The sequence below is a fragment of the Pseudorca crassidens genome, chromosome 10 (genome assembly GCF_039906515.1).
Source record: "Pseudorca crassidens isolate mPseCra1 chromosome 10, mPseCra1.hap1, whole genome shotgun sequence".
Taxonomy (NCBI): Eukaryota; Metazoa; Chordata; class Mammalia; order Artiodactyla; family Delphinidae; genus Pseudorca; species Pseudorca crassidens.
This window is the reverse complement of record NC_090305.1, coordinates 52,711,184-52,733,603: the sequence shown is the minus strand read 5'-3', so window position 1 is coordinate 52,733,603 and position 22,420 is coordinate 52,711,184. Positions and strand designations below refer to the sequence as shown.

General features: G+C 40.5%; 1 protein-coding gene and 1 pseudogene across 1 annotated transcript in view; one reads left to right on the top strand and one right to left on the bottom strand.

Annotated features, from left to right (window-relative positions):
* The window catches only part of TGFBR2 (transforming growth factor beta receptor 2), a 100,968-nt gene extending 100,161 nt beyond the window's left edge, over positions 1 to 807 (bottom strand). Inside the window, exon 1 of the mRNA XM_067753581.1 lies at positions 667 to 807. The gene's annotated coding sequence lies outside the window, so the exon portion shown is untranslated. The remainder of the gene's footprint in view (positions 1 to 666) is intronic.
* A 1,119-nt stretch (positions 808 to 1,926) lies between these two features.
* LOC137233069 (tyrosine--tRNA ligase, mitochondrial pseudogene) lies at positions 1,927 to 3,222 on the top strand (annotated as a pseudogene).
* Positions 3,223 to 22,420: the final 19,198 nt, after the last annotated feature.

Sequence of the window (22,420 nt, the reverse complement as noted above, 5' to 3'; positions counted from 1 at the left end):
AGCATAAAACATGCATGTGTGCTAATTAGATTCAATGACTATTTGAGATTTTCTGGTAAAAATTTTGTACCCTAGTTAAAGGTAAGTATTTGAAGGGTAATGGTAGCTTTTAGGAAGCCCTTATCAAAAGACTGTACCCCCTAAGCAGCTTCTGCCATTATTTAAGCCATCTTTATCTTTTTTTTTTTTTTTGCTGCACCACGTGGCTTGTGGGATCTTAGTACCCAGGCCCCCGGCAATGGAAGCACAGGGTCCTAACCACTGGATGGCCAGGGAATTCCCAAGCCATCTTTATCTCTGATTAACTCCAGAGGGTTTGTCAATTGACAGAAGATCAGAAGTGAATTTTCATTGGTGAAATAATTGGTGCTCAGGATATGGAGATTGGCTTAAAGGAGTGGTGCCCTAGACCTCACCCAGTATCCTGTGTTCAGCCACTTCTGGGAGAGTCTGACCCCTGATCTCAGATGAACTGAATTCCACTGCTAGAAAATGGTCACATTTTCCTGGAGTGACCATTTCCTGCAAAATACTTTCAGAATATATGAAAGGACTGAGAGCAGAGTCTTTGCTTTCCCACAGAGGAAGCCAATGCTGGTTTGCTGACAAATATTTGTACACGCATCAGAATTCAGTCTGAGACCCACTTTTATCGTGAAGCGTTACCTGGTAGTGAGGACGTGGCAAGGCCTGGAGTTCTGATCCATTTCCAACTTCTCTCATCAACCAAAGGCAACCAAATATTTGTCAATGACAAATTGGTCCGTTCACAGCAGTTCTACAAACACAGAAACTTTAGATTAATGGCTAAGAATGATTGCAGAGAGTATGTGGTAACAAAACACTCGGCCCGAGTGTATCAGGGGTGAAGAATTCATAGTGGGATGCAGTGCTCTTGTGTAATCATTTGCACAAGTTTCAGATGTTATTAATTATTAACCTGCTGAATCATTGGGAAAGCATGGGTCACTTGCGCTGCAGGCATTTCAAAGGGCTGCCTCCTTCCTGAAGCTGACAGTAGACTCACTGGTTCTTGTTTAGAGTTGCCAAGGCATATGCTTATGTCCAAGTCATAATGACATTCAACCATCTGCTCTGTGTCCTCATTCCTCACCTAGAGGCTATCAGAATGCTACCAGTTCTGTAGGATTTCAGAGGAAGTCGTTCAGAGAGGCTGCCTTTGAAATATGTCGTTATCATTTTGCCTGCACACACAGAACAAACTCCTGAAAGACAATTAAAACACTGAGCTCTTTTTCCAACACTTAATGTTTTACTTGACTGATTTTATAGACACCTTTTATTATGCTTGCCTTTTTTCCATCTCAGCCAATTGCTCCAATGAAACATACTGCTTCTCTTATAGGGAACACCCATAAGACATTTTTCTCTAACTAGAGAAAATGAGATTATCGTTTTACCTCAGAACTTTTTTAAGTTTTCAAATCATATCTTCTACATGAATATTTCACAGAAAAATAACAATTCTGTACATAAAATTCTACTTCTGGGCGAAGTGTACAATCTTTAGTCAGACCTCAAAATAAAATCGGGGTAGCATTTGCCAATTTGCAAAGAGTCTCTACACATGTGATCTTATTTCTCATCAAAACCACATGATGCTGGGGGGAGGGATAAATCAGGAGTTTGGGATTAACATATACACACTACAATATATAAAATAATCAACAAGGACCTACTGTATGGCACAGGAAACTATACTCAATATCTTGTAATAACCTAAATGAGAAACAAATTTTAAAAAGAACATAAATATATATGCATAACTGAATCACTCTGCTGTACACCTGAAACTAACACAACGTTGTAAATCAACTATACTCCAATATAAGATAAAAATTAGCAAACAAAAAAAACAAAAAATAAACCCACATGAGGCAGCATTTCCTTCCTACTGCTGCCAGGATGGCGATGCCCGTGTTGCGGTGCATTTCCTGGAGCCGGTGGTTTGGGAGCCCAGGTCGGTCAGGAGTCTTGCTCCGGGGCTGTGTAAAGCCCACTTGGGCACCCAGGGGTTGCTGGCGGTGCAGAAGGCTCGGGGTCTGTTCAAGGAATTCTCCCCAGAGAGAGGAACGAAGACAGAGCTCCCCCAGCTCTTTGACCGCGGCCCGGCAAGCAGTTTTCCTCAGGCCATCCACCGCGGTTCGACCCCACGGCGGACTGGCTTCCGGTGGGGCACCTGCTGGCGCTTTGGGGCCTCACTTCCAGCGAGCGCGCCACCACGTGACCACGCTGGTGGGAGAAGCCATGGCGCCGGCGAGACCAAAGCTGCGGCACCGCAGAGCACTAGGCGCTGGAGGCGGAGCCTGTGTGAAGAGGCGTGTGCGCCTGCTCCAAGGGCTCGAGGCTCATCACCGGCGGCTGTTCACTAATGGGCCGACTTGGGGCAGCTTCGTGGTGCAGCGCAACCCGGCCTGGTACCGGAAGCAGCACCTGGTGGACTTCCTAGCGGCAGTGGTCGGCCACTTCCGCATGGGCACGCAGCTGAACCTCAAGAGCCTCGAAGGCAGGAGTTTGGCAGAGTTGTAATACCTGGTGCTCCAGGCCTCTGATTTCTACTACATGTTCCATCGTTATGGATGCCGGGTCCAGCTGGGTGGATCTGAACAGCTAGACAATATCATGTCCGATATTTTGCTGGAGCAAAACTGGGAAAGTCTGCTGGCAATGCTGTTTGGCTTATGGTATCGATTTTTTGTCAGGCAGCAAGATGATTGGGTAGAAAGGTCCCTGAATCTGTTCACTTTTCTGCCCCTTGCAGAGATTGACCACATAATGTAGCTACATGTCAAAGAGCCAGAAAAGCGGGGTCCTCGGAAACGACTTGCTGCATTAGTCACAAAGCTTGTTGAGGAACAAGAAGGGCTGGACTCTGCTAAAAGTTTCACACAAGCCCTTTAGCAGCATAGATGCACTGGAGGGCATGTGTGATCAAGGGTTATAAGAGTTGTCGAAAGAAGCTTCATTTCTGAATTAGTTCTTGACCCTGGAACAAGCGTCCTAGATTTGCTGCAAAGTAAATGCCATTCCAGATGGTCCCTGAGGGTATCAGATGATCACAGAAGGCAGAGTCAGTATAAATCTCAAACAAGTAACAAATCCTGAGAGTGTGTTGTCGGACCACATATTCTTAAGAATGGCCTTTCGTTACGTAAAATAGGAAAAAGGAATTTCTACGTGATAAAATGGCTTCAGCTGTGATGAAAAACCCTTCTGATGGTTCAAACTTATTCATCATTCATTCCCAAGACATACGAACTTATACCTTCGCTTTTGCAAATCCAAATCAGAGAATGGAGTATACTCTCGGCCTCACAGTGTGAGTAATTTCATTATTTATATAGGTTGATTATGTTTGTGGAGTAGTGGGCTATTTTATTTCCTGATCCGTAAACATTAAGGACTACCATAGAAAAGCATGATTTCCAGGATTAATCTCTTTTAATAATTATACTTCATGAAGAACGAAATGCTGTCTTTCCTATCCTGTCCTTGCTCTTTTGGAGATGAGAGTAGGAACACTGAAAAAGAGGTACTATAAGGACTTGTGGATACTTTTATATCAGGTGTGTATCTCACTGGATTTTTTTGTTGTTTGGGAAGCAAATACAGTTCTCCGTAAAAAAGGAGAAAAGTTAGAGGAAGTCATAGTTGGCATTAGAAATTGAAGTAGAAATAGTTTCTTTTTTAAAAATTAATTTATTTATTTATTGGCTGTGTTGGGTCTTCCTTGCTGCGGGCGGGCTTTCTCTATTTGCGGCAAGCGGGCGCTACTCTTCGTTGTGGTGCACGGGCTTCTCATTGTGGTGGCTTCTCTTGTTGCGGAGCACGGTCTCTAGGCGCGCCAGCTTCAGTAGTCGTGGCACATGGGCTCAGTAATTGTGGCTTGCGGACTCTAGAGCGCAGGCTTAGTAACTGTGGCACACGGCATGTGGGATCTTCCCGGAGCAGGGCTCGAACCCGTGTTCCCTGCATTGTCAGGCGGATTCTTAACCACTGCGCCACCAGGGAAGTCGCCAAAATAGTTTCTTTTCAAGGAAAAGAAAAATCAGTACTTGACTTTTCAGAAAGTTTCTAATCAATTTTCCAGTCCCTTGCCTTGTGTTTCCATATAATTAAATTTACTCATAGCCTTGTTTTTATATTCAGTAAAAAGGTAGCAATGTCTTAAAACTGATTTAAAAGTTGATAAATGTACAAGTTTCAACTTCTGTCCCCAATCAGATTGCAACTTGAGGTGAACCAAAAAGTTAAGTAACCAACAAAATGAAATAGAGGCAAATATTATACTAAATATCCAACCATATGAGAATACCAAAAGATATTCCAGTAAGGGAAGTTTTCAGGTCAAATTTAAAGGATTTGGAATCAAGACAGTTCAATTAAGCTCTGCATTCATCAGGCAAGTTGATTCTCCAGAACTATTTCCAACATCTGAAAAATCAAAGTATTAACACCCTTATTTCCCCTGAGGATCAAGTAAAACACAAACATACACACAAAATAGTCTACAATCAGATTTGTTCTAGAAAAATCTTACAGGCAGTAAAGCATGGCTTTAACAGTTCAAATCCTAGCCATTTACTAACTGCGTTACTTGGAGCAAGTCATTTATCTTCATATGCAAAAATGGAGATGTAATACTTCAGTCAATTTCAAAAATCTAAAAGGAAAAAAGTCATAAGACTTTCATACAGTATAAGCTGTATTGCTATGTTCCAAAGTAGATTTATATGTTAAAAAGCTATAGCTTATCTAAACTTCCTTCTGGGAGTAAAGTTAGGAAGAATTCATTTACTGACAAACTTTAATGTCACTTCATACCGGCAACTTTATTTACGTAGTAAGAACATAGAGGTATCCATTAGAAATGTCAGAGATCATCTCTACATTTCAAAACTTCACTCAGCCTAAGGGCCAACAAAAGGAGGTTTTCATCTGTTGAAAGTCATCTGTGTTATTTCCAGTTTAGGGCTTATTATGAGTCAACCTATACATTCTTGTTCATGTTTCGATGTGAACAAGTATCTTCATTTTTCTGGGATAAATGTCTAGGAGTTGAATTGGTCAGTTATATGATAGTTGTATGTTTAGTTATTTAACAAACTGCCAAACTTTTCTAAAGTGGCCACATCATTTTATATTTTTACCGGTAACATATGAGTGACCCAATTTCTCAATGTCATCACCAGGATTTGGTGTTGTCATTATTTTTTATTTTAACCCCACTCACAGGTATGCAGTGATATCTCTTTGTGGCTTTGCTTTAATTCTCCAGTGAACATTGATGTTGTACATCTTTTATGTGCTTATTTGCCACCCGTATAGCTTCCTTCATGAAACATCTTCTCATGTTGTTGGCCCATGTCCTAACTGCTTTGTACGTTGAATTCTGTGAATTCTCTATGTGATCTAGACACTAGTTCTTTATCAGATATGTGGATTGCAAATATTTTTACTCACCTGTAGCTTGTCTTTTCATCTTCTTAAAGTGTCTTTCACAGAGCAAAGATTTTAATTTTGGTGAAGTCTAATTTATCAATTTTTTTCTTCTGTTGACTTTCTTAAGACTAAGAACTCTAATCTACAGCTAGATCCCAAAGATTTCTCCTCCTAGGTTTACTTTTCTAAAATCCTTGTAGTTTTACTTTCTACATTTAAGTTTGTGATCCATTTTGAGTTAATTTTCTTATAAAATAAGAGAATTAGGTCAAAGTTTTGTTTTGTTTTTGTTTTTTGCATGTGGAAGTCCAAATGCTTTTGCACCATTTGTTGGAAAGGCTATGTTCCCTGTGTCTGGGAGCCTCTGTGCTTTATCTCAATTTATTTAGTGCATCGTTATCAAGATGTGTCCTCAGGTAGTCACTTCTTTGCTTCACACCATTTCAGCTTATGAAGGTTTCATAGGAATGCTCTACTTTCGGAGAACGGGAAAGCTGTCAATAACATTCCTAAAACGACAAAAGTATTAAAATGGAGAACAGATTAGTGGTTGCCAGGTGTTAAGGAGGATGAAAGGCAGTAGGGAATGGGTGTGGCTATAGAAGAAGGCAACATGAATGTCAATGTCATGGTTGAAATATTGTACTATAGTTTTGCAATATTACCACTAATGGAAAAGTGGGTTTGGAGTACATGGAATCTCTCAGCTTTATTTCTTGTATCTGTATGTGGATCTATAATTACCATAAAACCAGAGTTTAATTAAAAATCACGTATAACTATATTTCCTTGAGAATCAAACGTGATCGTGTCTATGAAAGCTCTTTATGACATATATATATACGTGTGTATCGGTGTGTGTATATATATATATATATATATATAATTTATTATCAAAGTAGCATCAATATTAAGTGTTTCTTTGCAGGCATATGAGTGGTATTTCGTCAGTGTTATTGCACTCAGTGCATTTTCAAGCATTTAACTTTCAGGTTCTTGAGTGTATATGAAATGAGAAATAGTTAATGAGCATGCAGGTCAGATTCTAATGATAATTAGAGATAGATAACCTCACTCCTGACTTTGCACGCACATGTCTCTCTAGCGGTTGAGGATGCTGCTGCCAATGGTGTATTTAACAACCAGTGATGTACCAGTGATCCTGGGGAACTGATTCAACTTCTCTGGATATTATTTCCAATATATGAAAAGATATTTCTCCTGCTTAGGTAGGGATAATGTAACATAATGAATCAATGGATATAAAAGTGCCTTATGAAGTATATGCTCACATATTTTATGATTTATTTATTATAGTATGATTACAACAGGGAATTGATTTGGGGGATTCTGATCTACAGTATTTCTGGAGTTTAATATTCCAGGTGTGAGGCTGATGCTTTTAAATATAGTGTGTTTTAAGTACAGTACCTATGTGTCCTCCCCTTGAGTCTGAGAGAGCAGGGCATGTTCCAACCCACAGAGCTCAGTGAAAATAACACTGCGTGATTTCCAAGGCTAGGTCCTAAAAGACCATCCAGCTTCCACCTTGTTTGCTGGAACACTTGCTATTGGAATTCTGAGCTGCCGTGTGGGAAATCTGACCATCCTAAAGTCGCCATGGTGATAAGGCCTTTTGGAGAAATCACTTGGAGAGGCCCTAGTGCTACACTGAGAGAGATCCGGTGAGCCCCAGCCATCCATATCATCTCAGCTCAGGCACCAGACATGCAAGGGAACAAGTCTTAGGTAATCTCAGGCCTCATCTGCTCGAGTCAACCCCAGCCATTTGAGTCTCCCCAGCCAAGTTTCCAGGCAGAACAGTGCAGACAAGCCACATTGGCTATTCTCTGTCCAAATTCCTGAGCCACAAAGTTCATAAGCAAAATAACATGGTCATTGATATATCACTAAATTCTGGAGTGGCATATTATACAATAATAAATAATCAGAACAGTTTGTTAATCAGTTTCCACAAAACCTTGCATAATCCCCATTTTTATAAGATGGAAACTGAGACTCAGAGAACTTAAGCTACTTGCGGATCTACCTTAGATAATGGCAGATCTAGGATTGGAACCCAGGTCTGCCTGAAGGCAGATTCTTTGTTCTTCTACCCACAGTCAGGCTGACCTCCGAGGGCACATGTTTGACCAGCTTGCTAAGTCCAAAGGATGAATGGGCAGAAGGAGAAACATGTATTCTTGCTCTGGTGCCTGTTTGTTTCTGGGATGTCTGCAGGGTGATCATTTGTGGAGCCAAGTCCTTCATATTTGTTATTATCTGCCTCAGACATCTTAATTAAATGCTTTGCAGGCCAGTACCATACAATCAAAACTCGAAGCACTTTTCTCTCTCAGGGAAAAAAAAATGTAAACTAAAATTTCTGTTCACTGTTCAGATTCCAGCTATTGATTTCTGCTCTTGTTTTTAATCTATTTTCTCTCTGATAGTGCAAGTCCCCCAACACGATAAGAATAAATAAAAGCAAGTTGGTGTCATTTGGGTGCAAGTTGGTGTCATTTGGGTGAAAGGTGTGGGGGGCTGTGGGGGGGTGGTCAGACACCTGATAAGGGCTTGGGCTGGTGGTTCAATAGCAGGAGGGTTAAGAGAGCTTCAGTTAAAACTTGTTTGAACTTGAAAAATCCTTTCCTGAAACCCCAGTACAAGATCTTTTCACTTTTATAGTCACATTCACTCTACATGTGCTCTCACAATGAGAATAAGAAAAAGGCAAACCAAGAAAGCAAAGGGATGGTGTATCAAACAGTGAACATTTCACCAACTAATGTTTTACATGGAAAAAGAATTCACTCCCTCAGTTTTATTAGATAAAGAGCCCAAGGTCTGGAGGGCCCACAAGTAGTTTCCAAGGTGGCAGAGAAACATGGAAGCGTGTCTGGGTTCCATTCCGGTTCCATTCTGGGTTCCATTCTGGGTTCCATTCTGGGTTCCATTCCGGTTCCATTCCATTCCAGACGGTTCCATGGAGCCGTCTCCATTCTCCACTCTTGCTCCCTGAGAGCTGTCCATATTTATTTTTATATTGTTCATATTTATTTTTATCTGATGCAGTTGCTATGACTGATGCTTGTTTTGCATAAAATTGGGCATGTTGGTTCTATGAGGCTGTATTTAGCATAAGAATGGTCAACAGATTTTTAGAGAGAGTGAGAAGTGCAGAAAGAAAGAATAGGGTTTGTTTAAAAAGTGAAACATCAACACCATTGTAGCAGCTGACTGAGCACCTAAATAATCTATGGAAGGCTCCTACTGGGAGATCTGCATATGTTTTTCATTTAATCGTCATAATTCTGTGAGGTTAGTTTCCTTACTCCGTATGTATGTGAGGAATTGCCTTTTAATGACATTAAGTTACCTTGGAAATGATAACGCTATGTCTTGAACACCCATTCACCTTATCGCAAAGCCTATGTTCATTCCGCTGTGCTGGTATCTAGATCTTAGTTCTAAGATGGACTGGATATGTTTCAATACTTATGTGCTTATTTAAGAGTGCATTAAAAAAATAACATAAGAGGCACATAAAGCTGAAATATACATGGGTATTATTTCTTATAACAGAATTAAGGTATTAAGATAAGTTTTACAAAAGCAAAAAGCAGAACTAAACAGAAATATTTACTAAATAATCACATAAAATAGTTTGGGCAAAAAGATGAAGTAGTATGCAATAAAGTTGATGTTTGAGAAACTGCGCTATGTTAGGCTGCCATATCATTGATTGGCTATTGGCTTTTAAGGATTTCAAAGAATTTGTTCAGATTTACTGATACTTTACGCAAGTGAGGTGTAGTTTTAAAGTGATATCAGTGATATTAGGGTTAGCGTATGCTCTTAAAGAAAAAGTATCACTCCTTTCAAAAATACCTGTTTAATTTAGTAGGAATGTAAATCTCATATATTTGCAAAGTGTTGTTCTTCAATGAGATACTACTCATCTATCCATCTATCCATCCATCCTTCCATCCATGCATGCATGCATCCTTCCATCCATCCATCCGTCCGTCCATCCATCCATCCATCCTTCCTTCCATCCATCCTTCCTTCCATCCATCCATCCATCCATCCATCCATCCATCCTTCCATCCATCCATCCATCCATCCATCCATCCATCCTTCTGTCCATCGATCCATTCATCTGTCTACTCATTCAGTGGAGTTTATTAGGTACCTGAAATGTCATAGAAATAGTATCATTAATGCACGTTCCCTATGTTATAAGAGCTCATGTCTGCTGGGGGAGATGGTCATTTACACATTTATTCATGACATATATATTTGTGAGCAAAGTGCTGTGGAATCAACCAAGGAGTAAACTGCTCTCCAAGTCTCCAAATCTCTGAGAAAATTTCACATTGCAGCGAATTCTATTGTAGATAATAAGCTGGCACTAAATCCAGTCCACATGCAGGACAGGTGAAAACCTGCTACCTACATCTGAGAAGTCATGGGAGTCTAGTTTGGGGTAAAGGTGGAACATGGCACTTCAAAATGTGAAAACTCTGCCATAGTCATGACCCAGAGTTCATGCTATTTGAACACTACCCTTCTTTATTAGATAAAATTATGATCAGTAATAATACTCATAATAATGGTCAGAAAAGAAACACAGAGTAATGGTTTAAAACTTTTAATTACATTAATGTATTCTTTGAACAAAGGGGAAGATGTAAGCCATCATATTGTTCACTCATAGTAATGAATAATAACATTACAGTTGGCTTTTGAGGCTTCATTTCTAACAATTTGTTGATAACCTCATCAAAATTAATCTTAACACATTCCTTAAAAAAAGAAGATAGCTAGATTTTTTAAATCAATTTCATTCACAGTTGATCAGAGAACATGTTTTATTCATTTTAATTTCAAAATATTTCACATTAAGCAACGTATACAAAAATAGTTATGCAAAATCTTAAACATGAGGATAAATTTGGCAGAGATTATAAAAATTGCATTTTATGATGAATCTCCCCAAACACAACTACCCATGTATTTGTTTCTTCAAGATAGTGTGATTGATTGTAGGGGCTTTAAATAAAGGTTTTTGCAGTTAAAGGATTGTAAACACAAATTAAAACACCATACAATGACAGAATTCATTACTCAAGTTCTGTTTCTTGTCTCTGCAATCACTGTGCCATCATTGTTTATTTCCAAGCTACTGTTTAAACACAGGAAGATGTAGCACAGCAGGGGTTAGAAACAGGAACTTAGCCTGAAGTCAGCTCAGAGGATTTCAAACTGTCACAAAACTTACTGTCAAAGTGAATTCACATATTTGGGTCTAGGTATTCTGGGGCAGGATGTCTGAGGATTTTATGAGTTTCATGTAGAAATAATATGCTAATTTTCTGCTCTGTATTTTTAAAAATTCAGTTACAACCACAGCAATTGCTTAGGACTTAACAACATACTTTTTTAGAGAGGAATATCTCAGTATCACTGGCATCATTCAGATTTGCTAGCATGTGCTATTAATAAAAAGTAGGCTGACTTTTAGTCAGTTTTATTACTGTTTTAGCATTGTCTACATGCACTACTTCCCTGTCTTACTGACTGCAGTGGGGGCCAGCCACTCCTGGGCTTCCCTTGGTATGCCCTGGGTCTTGGGCAATATTTGCTAGATGGTAGAACTAAACCATGTCTAATCAGGTCCCAGGAATTGGGCCTCGCCTTTCCAGCAAGGTTAATGTTGTTAGTAACAGTAACAATAAACCTCTGATCCCTGGTATGAGACTCTAAGTTTTCTGGGAGAAAGCAGAAGCATATCCAGGTGTTAGGAATGCTGCCCACACACCTGCCCTCTGGGATTCCCACTCACTGGTGTCTGGAATGACACTCCATCACCTGCTCAGCACAGGGGAATTTGACTCACTGTGCTCTGCTCCTCTTAACCCCACTGAGGGATAAGCTGGCTTCAACTGTGAACTTGCAACTTCAGTCAAGGCTTTCAATTCTTACGATCGTGTCTCCTCACCTGGAAAAGTGCAGATACTGAACTGAATCAGGAGACTCAAATTCAGATGTCAGTAGAGGCCAGGCAGGCAGTAGCTGTGGGTGAACTGGACAGGCCGTGGGCAAGAGGTGGGGGTGGAGACTGAAAACTGGAAGGAGGGCACCCCTTCTGTCCAAAGGGAGTAGCATCTACGTTGTTCTTGCCAATCACTGCCACACACAGGCTTGGTGCTGCCAGATATCTTAGTTTTTCAAAAAATACCAATTATCTTGCTTTTCTATGTTAAATCTCATGTTTTTAAATGCTGGCGATGTATTTAAAATATTAAAAACCTGTATGAGCCAAACAACATATATCTGCCGGCCAGTTGATGGTCTCCAAACTTGGTGAGCTTTCTGATCCTTGGGTTTCCTTAATGATTCCACCTTGCCGGAGAAGAAGGGGAGTGGCTGTGTTCCCTGGGTAGGGCATCCAAAGAATGGTTTCTGGTGTGATACCTAGGTCACAGCTTGGACTTTCATAAATCAGGGAGTGCATTGTTGGTTTGGTCCAAATCTGTTTAATCTATCCAGATCTCATCCACCAGGCTGGGAGCAAAGGGGATTACCTTTTATCAGTGATCTCCATTCTACATCATGGCTGTGAGCTCCATTTGGGATCCGGTTGACTTTTGCTATTAAGACATAAATAGAAATAGAAATGGAAATGAAGCAAATGGAAACTCCCAAAGTAGACAGAATGAAGGGACAGAATCATTTCATGCTAATAAGCCTCTTTATTTTCATGATGAAAGGTAGGGTCATACCCTTTTTAAAAGGGCACATTAAGTAAGAACTGTCTTTACGCTTTGCTTTTAATATACTTGTGTGTGTGCGCGGGCTTTTGTGTTTGCGCATTGTGTGTGAGCGTGCTTGTGTGTGTGCACATTGTGTGAGCTAACGTTTCCAACTTGAGCAGTCAATTATCAGGGACCCTTTTTTGAACTTGCGATTTACTGCAGCTCACTCTCCCTGCGCATTTCAGTTCTCCTTCTTCTCTTATTGCCTTGGTATTTTTCTAAAATATACAAAATATAATTTTGAAGAAACCCTACAAAGAACTCTTAAAGATGAACAAGAGATGAGTAGTCACTGAAATTAAGAAGGGGAAAAGGGAAGCAGGGGATCAGAGGCAAAGGCAAGGAAATAAAGCCTGGACAGCATTATTACTCATTTTAGTCATTAATCAAAGCTGTCACTCTTTATTACTGTGCTGGGTCCTGGTGTGCTTGCCTTTGCGACACAAACCTGTGCTCTCTCTCGTTCTTTGGGGCCATGTTTCCATTGTGATGGAAATATATTCAAATTTTTCAAATAGAATGCCATTTCTGGAGAGATTAGAAAAACATATTGAAAGTCAACACGTGAGAATTCTCTTATCCCCCATTTTCCATGCTGTAAAGGACATTTTCATTTGCATTGTTGGGAACAATTAAAGTGGAGGAGAGAGCATGCTCAATTGTAAATTCAACCTTTTCAGAAGAGGATTAAAAATGATCCTATAAACAGGCTTTTAAGTGTGAAAGCATAAGCTTAACTCAATTGAAAACCAGTACCATACAGAAACTGAAGCAAGAGCATTTAATTAATCTACAGTTGATCCTCTCATACTGGGATAAACAAAAAGAAACTAATTTTCTTAGGACCTTTCAGTTTGATTTTTAGGAACAATTGCATTAACTGAGAAGGGTAATTATTAGTGCAAAGGAATGTCTGTGGACGCTTTGCAATCACAAGAACAATATTGAAAGTCTCCACGCTTGAAAATTAATCTGTCTCTTGCTGCTGTGATGTAATGAAAGGGTACCTGAATTTCAGCCATTCACAAAGCACTGCTTGCATTTGTCTGTACTTGCCTGTTTTTATTTAACTCCTGTAAAAGAAAAAGTCTGCATTTAAAACAATTACTCTGAAATATTGCCTCATTGACGAAATGAACAAAGTATTCCTGGCAGGAGCCAAAAAGTGACTTATATATAACACTTCCAATGAGTATTTAACTTTTTAATTTACATACGTAGACACAAGCCAAGAGAAACCAGGAATGTAATTTCAGAATCTGTATGAGAATTTCAAGGCTGAATGTCAAACACAAGAATTTAGGAAAGAAGAAAAAAAAATCAACTTCAAAGACAAGGGGATAATCATCTTTGTAACTTAATCTTTGCTCACATCCCTAATTATTGAAATAGGGTCTTTTTAGGGCATTATTGGTTATAGGGAATCTCGGTGGGTTTCCAACTTTAGATTTTGCTTGAAATACAGAAACTTTGTCCCTGCCCCAAATCAGTGAATCAGAATATCTAATTTATGGGCCTGGAATAGGATCTGGGAAACTGAATTTTAGACAAGCAGGCCAAGGGGTTTCTGATGCAGACCACATTTTGGGAAACCCTACTCTACAGCTGCAACAAATTACCCGTGTTTATCAGACATTTTGTGAGCCTCTAAATGCTTTTTAAACTCTGTGTAGAAAGATAACAAATACAGAGCTGCTCTGACAAAGGCAGGTGGTCATTCTAAGAACGGGCAGCCTTGACCTGCCCGGCAACCTCCAGAGGTGACCCAGGAAGCATCCCCGGGGCTGCTGACAACCAGCTTACCTCTCTCCTCAAGCTTGATTCCAGAAAAGCCCTTCTAGCTCTTCCCTAGGAAGAACTACACAGTTAACATGAACATTCTTGTGAAAATTTCGCTAATGTTTTGGGGGACTTGTATCTAATCGAGACTAATATGTAAAGGGCAGCCCCATTTCAGTCTAACCTGCTGTTCAAGGCCACCTCTGTTCTGATCACTCATTGCCCAAGGCCATCCCCTTTAGTAAATGTTCTATATAATCAGTGTTTTTTATTGAATTCTTGTGGCAGACAGCAATATTTGGCTTCTTAACGACTGTTCCCAGCCCCATTTCTGCTTTCTTGCTTTCCACTTTGAAGGATGGAAAAGTCCACATTGCCTTTCCCAGCTTCCTTCGCAGCTGAGAATGCCCACGTCAGACAGTTTTGAACAAGGAGATGGAAGAGGCCGTCTTCTGGAGTCCTTCTAAGAAGCGTTGCTCCTCCGTGATGAAAACAGGAGGGTATCCAAGAAGAGGTTTCTTGCCATCTTGGTTTGCCCTGGGAAGCAGTCACACGAGGAAGTGATGTACCAAGTGACAGAAGCCACCTTACCATCTCAGGGCAGGGTCCGAGAGAACATCTGATACCAGTCCCCCACGCATTCATGGAGGAGCTGATGAAATGACTCTGGAAGGGCTGCTCCAGACTTCTTGGTAAATAAAAGTCAATGGGCTTCAACTTTGTGTCTCCTTGTAGTTTAGGATTTTCGTTTCGTTTACCTGAGAGCATTCTAACTGATGTCTGCAGCAAACCTCTTTCTTCTTCTCTGGCCCAGAACTTTTTTTTTAGTAATATTCCAGAGTTTCTAACTGGGCGACGTATGGTATAATTTACACACACACACACACACACACACACACAGACACACACACACACACACACTTCAAATTCAAGATGACAATATCAGAGCATCCTAAGTTAAATTCTGTAACTTACACAAGTACGCAAAACTTTCTCACCCATCATTTTATTAATGGCTTGATATCTACCTTGTCTTACTCTAAAATGTGCTTAGAAAAACTTACAAGCATTCACAAATTGCAGACACATGAAATAAAAAGAATTAGGACGAAATCTAAACAGAAACAAATGTTAGAGCGTCCAACAGAGCCTGGAGAGAGGAAGAGAGAAAATGCATAACCTGAGATCCTCTATTGTCGGGACGTATATTTGTTTTTAAACCAAGTAGTCGTTATTCAAAGCCAACCAATTGTTCAGAACAATTGTAGCTATTCCTGATCCTAATGTCAGGAAGAATATTGTTCTCAAGGATCTTTGTAAATGGAGCATTGTAATGGAGTCAGGCTGTTCGCAGAGGCTCCCTTTGACAGTGGCCATCGCACCAGCCTGCCCAGTCCTTCCTGGAGCTGGTCAGCTTGGCCCAAAGCAAAGTAGAGGGGAACAGATGGTCTGCCTACACAGACCACCTAAAAAGGATTTAGGGCGTACATTCCCATAGTCCTTGCTTAGCTCAAATAAATGGAATCTAATTTTTAAAAAAGAAGTGTTGTGATTTTAGTATAAATGTTAAGAGCACAAACTCTGAAGCCAGGCTGCCTGGCTTTGAACCCTAGCCTTGCTGCTATTAGCAGAGTAACTACGGACAAGTTCTGTAATCCTTCTGTGCCTCAGTTTCCTCGTAGGGATGATAACACTTAGTTCATAAGGTTTTTTGAGAACGGCACGTGTTACAGTGCCAGGCACATAGTAAGTATTATGTAAATGTCATTATCCTCTGTAGGGCTTTGAACTAAACCATCTAAAATGTTCTACACCCAATTCCAATGTAGATGAGTAGAGGGAAGGTATTTCCCACCCTAAGCAGTTGTCCTACAGCAGCCAGGTGTCCTAAAATTCACCTCAATTCTGACACTACCTGGAGATAATGTCAGATCCCACAGGTGAAGGGCTCAGTCCTCCAAGACTGCCCTCAGCATCAGATGCCAACTGCAAGTCCAGGTTGTCACCTGTGCTTCTGACTATTGGCGATAGATCAGAGGTTCCCATGACCCCCTCCTCGGGTTCAATTAATTTGCTAGTGGCTCAGAGAACTCAAAGGAACATTTTACTTACTGGATCACCAGGTTATTATGAAAAAGATAGGACTCAGGAACAGCCAGATGGAAGAGATGCATAGGGCACAGTATGGGAAAGAGCTTGGAGCTTCCCTGCCCTCTGCAAGTCACTCTCCCAGAATCTCCATGTGTTCACCAACCTGGAAGTCCTCCAAACCCTGTCCTTTTGGGTTTTTGTGGAGGCCTCATTACATAGGCATGGCTGATTAAATCACTGGCCATTGATAATTTATTCAACCTCCAACCCCCATTCCCCTCCTCAGAGATCAGGGGATTTCAGCCCTCTCCTCATTGTTCGTTCCCCTGGAAACCAGCCCCCATCCTCAGGTGCTTTCCTAAAGTCGCCTCATTAGCATAAACCCTCTTCATGGAAAGGGCTTGTTATGAATAATAAGATACCCACTTTGCCTTTATGGCTGTGAAAAGATTTCAGGAACTAAGGACAAGACACCAAATATTATAATGAAAGGTGTTCCCATAGCTCTCATTGGTAAGGAAATTGCAAGGGTGTGGGGAACTCTGATCCAGGAAACATGGATGAAGACCAAATATATGAGAAATATATTTGGTCGTCTAAATGATCAAATATATTTCTTATCAATTACAATATCACACCATGGTACATATTTTTTTAGGGTTCAGTTTATCTATTCCTCATAAAAAAATTCACCCAAAACTTAGTGACTTTAAAAAGCAAACATTTTAAGTTGGGAGGTTGGGATCGACATATATACACTATTGATACTATGTATAAAATAGATAACTAGTGAGAACCTACTATATAGCACAGGGAACTCTATTCAATGCTCTGTGGTGACCTAAATGGGAAGGAAATCCAAAAAAGAGGGGATATATGTATACGTATGGCTGATTCACTTTTCAGTACAGTAGAAACTAACAACATTGTAAAGCAACTATACTCCAATAAAAAAATTTTTTAAAGCATTTTATTACCTCTCACAACTATATAGAACAGGAGTTTTGTAGGGCTCACATGGGTAAATTCTCTGCTGCTCTATCTAGGCATTGACTGAGATCACTCAGTGGGACTCAACTGGTGGCTGAGCTAAGTTGACCAAGGGCCCAGGATGGCTTTATTCACATGTTTTGCACCTGGGAGTAGTGACTGGAAGTCAGGGACTGTCCTGCAGAGAGCTTACACATGATTTATCCAAATTAGCAGCCCCTGTACAATCAGAGTCCTCATGTGGTGGCCCAAGTTTCTCAGAGCGGGTAGTCCAAGAGACCCAGGTGGAAGCTGCAAGACATCTTAAGAACGTGCCTTAGAAATGCCAGAATATAACTTCCGCTGCTTTCTGTTGTTCAAGCAAACAGAGAGACCAGTGGAGATTCAAGAGGAAAAGGATCAGACTCCATGTCCCAATGGGAAAAAAGTAAAGAATTTGCTGTCATCTTTATCTCATCAAGTACATACCCTCCTGATCCAGCCCAGGACATGTCCGCTTCATCACTGCCTGGAAACACATTTCCACTTCAGCCTCACCAGTGCTGCTGATGCAACACAGTTTAAACAACGTCAGGAAAAATTTGTGTTTGGGGACTTTTGGCCACACAAACCATTGAGCTGTTAATCCTTTAATATTTTTGTAGTATCAATAAAGCTATTATATTTTGTACTATAAAGCATGTGCAGGATTTCTTGATTTTAAGATGGGCTATCTCGACTTTCTCTTCTGTGAATTGAACCACAAGAGAATTCAAGCCCTTAGAACTTGGCAATTATGTGCTTAGACATCTGTCACGTCCGTGAAGCTATTGGATGCTGCCGGAGATCCTCGCTCAGCATCCAAACTGCAAAACTCATCCATCGGCCAATTTTCAGGCTGAGTAGGTTAATTGAAAGGTGAATCAACTGCCTTAGAGATGAATAATCAAATATTGAGGTTTAACTTATTGAAAAATGCTTATGAATGGAAGAAACCATGAGGAAGGCAGAAAATTGGCTTTCAGCTTTGCAATAAAGGAAAAGTGGAGAGTGTTGGAAGAACACAACTGGTCTCATATTTGCCTTTTACTCAGAAGTCTCATAGTGGAGCATCCCAGATTGAATTTGTCCCTCACTATCCAGGGAGCATATCATTGTGCTTGTGTTTGTTTCCTTTGTTTGTTGTGTTTTTATTGTGTTTTTGAACGTGCTCTGGTCGGGTATTCTTGCAACCTTTAGGCATGGTCCTCACTACTCCTTATGGGAACGCACTGATCTGCTTCCCTTGGGGATGTTACTTGTGTAGGGGCTGAAACCTGAGGAGGCATTATTAGGTCTATGGCCTTCTCTGGTCTTTCAGGTCTTTTGGTTCAGAAGGTCACCTCTATCATGAAGGGAAATGAGTACATAAAATATGTATTACCCACCCTTAGCTGCTAACGGTAAGTCCTAGAACTGAGGCCCAGGTGAGCTGGGGTAGGGTTGAATGCCACAGGCATCACTCCATCTTGAGGGAGCTGGCACATAACAATGGTATCACCCTCTGGTTACTGTCGCTGGCTCTTTGGTAGTTTGAACACTAAGGTTTCAACCCAGTATTGAGTCGATTGACCCTTATTTTCTCACTGCTTACTCTGATGTCTTACATCATCCATCTAAACCTCCATCACAACCTCAAAAATGGTGGAAAAGGCAGCATTTTAAGAGGATGTGCTCAGGAGAGTAAACTGCTTTCCCCATTGCTCTTTCTTTACTTGGGTGGGGTCATTCTCCCCAGAGTCTGAGCAGGCTGTTGCTAATTATTTTAGCTGTGGTTGCAGCAGGCCTCTCATAGCTAATAGTTACAGGGAGGACAAGTCTTGTCTAAGTCATTAGAATGTCCCCAAGTTGCCTTTGTTCGTCACCAATCAACCACATCACATCAAGCTTGCCCTTGTTTTGACGAAGCAAGTGCAATCAAAGTGCACTCAATAAACGATCCTATTTTATTAGATACATTTGTACTTTCTGGAAGATAATTTTTTCCTACTATGAATGTGCAAATTCTCTACATGTTTCTTCATATTCATTTCTCCTCATTATTGGCACTTTAAGAACTTTCATGTTAGTCAACAAGATTGAATGTTCCTCAGGTCCTGGGATAATCAAATTGCTGGATTTCACTCAGGAAATTCTGGAATTGAACAGCAAATAATGGTTGGTTCTCTAGTTAAGAGGTCACCCTTACTCCCAACTCCCTGTCCAAACATGATGCATTTTGAGAACCTATTGGTTTTTCATTTCCCTATACTTGTTGCCTTTTGGTCTTGTGTCAAGGAATTATTCTCGTCAGAACAATAACAACAAAAACCCTTTGTACTTTCCTTGGCCTCTTGGGTGGTTTTAGTGGTATTGAACTCAGACATATATTTTCTGTTTCTTGAAACCATGAATTCCACATCTCAATGGGGTCGTTACAGCCCTACAGCATGAGATAAATCAAATTGAATGGCATTTGTTTGAGAGATTTCTAAAGAACAAAAGGAGTGTATGTGTCAGGAGGAAGGATGAGGATGGACGGAATCTATTCATACCTCCAAGATCATGGAAAACTCCCTCTGCCTAAAATAGCTGCCCTTTGTGGCAGGTATTGCTTGCTGCCTACCCCAAATCCATTTCCCTTCTTCCTTCCTAGCAGGATCCCTGATTTTGTTCAGGGCTGCAATGTATGTAGTTAAAAAGACCCATCTCCTGGAGTTCCTTTGTGTTTGGGAACTTTTCCATATCTTGATTGTGACCATAGTTAATATGAGTCTACACAGGTGATAACATGTCACAGAACTACATACACAGACAGAAAAAACAAAAACAGAGTTCATGAAAAAAACTGGTGAAACCTTAACGGGGTCAGTAGTCTAGTCTCATTAATTGCAATCTGTCAATGTAAATTTCTTAATTTTGATAACGTACTATAGTCATGGAAGGTGTTAACGTTGGGGGAAGCAGTGTAATGGCTACACGGGATCTCTCGGTATGATTTTTGCAACTTCTTGAGACTATACTTCCAGATAAAAACTTAAAAAAATAAAGATACTGACCCAGACTTCTTTGCAAATATGAATAACTCTGTGACCCAACTTTGACCAGTGACATATAAGCAGAATTGCACAGGTCAAGTTACACAGTATCTTCTCCAAAATAGGGTAATAAACAGGATTGAACTCATTGGTTGGTATACAAGGGTGCTTGATTAAATGTATGAAATGTATGAATACACAGCACTTCAGTGTTTTGTCTCTATTACACATTCAATATTTAGCTGGTATTAATGTAAGAACCCAGCCACCCACCCATTAGGCCACATTACTCTGCTTTTGGTGAAGACAGTAAGAAAACTACCGGAGCTGTGAACATAAGCACAGACCAATAAATGAAGGTCTAGAAGGAACTGGGGCAAGACAAATGAAGTCAGAAAAATGAGTTCAGTGGGAAATGCTTTATCTTTCTATCCATCCATCTATCTGCCTTCTCTTCCTTTCTGTTTCCCTGTGGGTTGGCCTCTAATTAAAAATGTATTTACCAAAGGCAAAGGCAGACTTTTGTTTTTTAGCTGAATGCTATTATTTTATTACTGAAAAATGTTAAGCATACATAAAACTGGGGAGAAATATACAAAAGCCCCCATGGATCCAGCCCCTAAGTATAAAAATCATCAACTCGTGACCATTCTTCGTTCATCTATGCCCTCTCTTCCCCTGCCCCACTAGATTATTACGAAGAGAATCCCAGATGTCATAAGCATTTGGTGGAATAACTTTGAGAAATCGTTTGCAATTAATCTTTTTCTAATAAAGCGTAGCCTGTTTGGGCTGTTAAGAGTATTCTCATTCTGAGCTACGTAGCATCAGAAAATTAGAGTATAATAATTAACTGGTGGGTGGTGTATCAGCTTGTTAAAATATAAAGTGTGGGCTGTGATCATGGTCTGGAGCCAAGAGTCTGCCGAACATGCTTCCCACATGGTTTCAGGGCACTTATTTTTGTAGGGCAGTGGTCTGAGAGAGATTTGTAAAAGTGGCACTTTATAAACCTTAAGAACAAATCAACGCAAAATATCAATTCACTTCATTGCGATATATATTTAAAGACCACCAAGAATGCAATATGCTTTCGTATTTAGGAAAATAGGTGATTCAAGAAGAGCCCTGCCATTCCAATTTAGTGAGGATTAGACACATGTATAGTAGATTATAACCCAAGGCTACTTGAAGACTTATAGTATAGAATTCCAAACCAAGGGCTATATCATCAAAGAGGGAGTACGAGTAATGTTGTATTTGAGGAGATGAGACCAAGAGGGACAGTTTCACAGAGGAAGCAAATTTTAAATTTAGCTTTTAAAGAAAAAAAATTAGCATTTTGACAAGTGGACTAGGAGGTGGGTAGGTGAAAGCCACCCCCCAAAAAAAAGTAAGAAAAGAAAGAAAATTTTTTTTTTTTCGGTAAGCGGGCCTCTCACTGTTGTGGCCTCTCCCGTTGTGGAGCACAGGCTCCGGACGTGCAGGCTCAGTGGCCGTGGCTCACGGGCCCAGCCACTCCACGGCATGTGAGATCTTCCTGGATCGGGGCACGAACCTGTGTCTCCTGCATCGGCAGGCGGACTCCCAACCACTGCGCCACCAGGGAAGCCCAAGAAAGACATTTTTAAAAGAAAATTTTAAAGGTGTGAAAATATACACATGCCTTAACCCAGAGATGTGTGACATTTGGGATCCCAATTCTGGAAGTTTCCTTCCAGCATTACATAAGTCCAGTCAGTATTCTAGAAATTTGTTTCTTAATAGATGTCATTTGCTGACATAAAACATTTTCTGCCTACTGATGAAATTTAATGGGCAAATCACATAATATAACATTTATATTAATTTTAAATATTCCCATAAAACTGCAGTCAGCAAACTAGAGCCCTCAGGTCAGATCTGGCCCAGTGCCTGTTTCCGTCAATAAAGATTAATTGGAATGCAGCCACGCCCATTCATGTGGCATTGTCTATGGTGTGATGGTGGGACAATGGCAGAGTTGGGTAGATGCAGGAGTCCATCTGGCCTGCAAAGCATAACAGATTGACTTGGGATCAGGATGAAGGTGAGGTGAGGAAGGGGCCTGGGGTGTAAAATTTAAGTAGGTACTCATTCCCAGGGGCACCTGCATGACCCTGAATGAGAGAGCGCTTCCTTAAATTTGTGCCTTAGAAGCCTCACTTGCCTTACCCTAGTCCTGGCTGTGTATTTACGCTCTAGAGCAAAGTTTTTCCAATC